Here is a 1,428-nt window from a genome sequence, read left to right on the forward strand (position 1 = left end):
CAGCCCCAGCATAGTGCAAACAGCCTTGTGCAAACAGTCTGACGGTGGCGGGCGTGGGTGCCTTTCCTGGCCAGGGCATCCTCTAGGATCTCCTTCCCAGCAGCCAGGGCTGCTCGTCTTCCCCTTTTTCTGGATCTCACCACCCAAAAGGAGCACAGGGCAGTGGGGTCATGAGGTTCAGGGTGGTTTGGGCATCCCGTCAAGGCAGGTGGACATGTGTGCGGGGTCTTGGGTGAGTGCACACGTGTGACACACAACCCAGCTGGGATGTGCACACGCAGAGGGTCCAAGTACCCCTGCACGGGGTGACATCACACAAACACACACCCAGCGGTGGCAGGGGCATGTGCCCACGCTCCCCTCGCGCAGGCTCATGCGTTGCTCAGTGCACGCACACGTGCGCACAGTGCAGGAACACAACCCCGTGTCTGGCGCACAGGCTCCCCCAGTGCAGGCGCGACTGCGCTCCTTGCAGTGCTTCACACGTGTGGCACCACTGCACACGTGTGTGCCTGTTCCTACAGACACACAGCTGTGCACACACAGCCAAACTCACATAGGTCACACATGGACACACGCACACTCAGTGCAGACACATGCGCGTGTGCGGACGCGCATTGCTGGGTTTTGCCTGTGTTGATATTGAGATGAGTTGTGTTTCTGCTCAGCTTCTTGCCTTCTCCATCCTCAGCTCTGTGCAAGGATGGAAGAAGTCTTGTTGGCCTCTTGCCTTCCTCCTGGGGACATACATCTTGGAGTCACTGGCACGCAGCCCCGGTCTGGACAGGTACGGATGCCCCCAGCAAGGTAGAAATCCCTCTTGTCTGTGTGAAGGGTGCTCGCAGGACGAGGAAGCAGAGTGAAGCCAGGCTTCAGGGCCGTAGTTTCCTCTCCAGGAAGAGAGATGATTTTCCACCTGCGGAGGGAGAGCTCCTCTCTTCCATGCCACTGCTGAGGTGCTTGTCCATGGGAATGTGGAGGGATGGAGGGAAGTATCGGGGTGGAGAGTGCAGGATGCTCCCCTTGTTGAGGATCTGAACAGTGCTGGGGTAACCAGGAATTAAGCACTCGCTATGTGGCACCATGGAGAGGAGAAGGTGGAGGAGCACTCACCTGCCCCCATGGGCTGGGTGCAAGCTATGGAGAGAGAGGGGCGATGGGAACGGTGATGGCATGTCGCTGCTGTGAGGCCATGGCAGGGCTTGTGGCTATTGACTTTAGGGCATCCGACCACTGGGCTTTCTGGGTGCTGGTGAGCTGGGCTGCACCCCTTCACACTCACGGCTCGGCAGAAGCTGTGCGGGTGCACCTGGACCCTGCATGAGGAAGGTGTGTTTCCAGATCGGAAAGTGGGAGACGGGAAAGCTGGTGGCCAAGCACAGCACCAGGCAAGGGCATGTGGCTTGGCACAGAAGGGGGGGGGGCAGT

The sequence above is a fragment of the Buceros rhinoceros genome, unplaced genomic scaffold (assembly GCF_000710305.1).
Source record: "Buceros rhinoceros silvestris isolate BGI_N320 unplaced genomic scaffold, ASM71030v1 scaffold22968, whole genome shotgun sequence".
NCBI lineage: Eukaryota > Metazoa > Chordata > Aves > Bucerotiformes > Bucerotidae > Buceros > Buceros rhinoceros.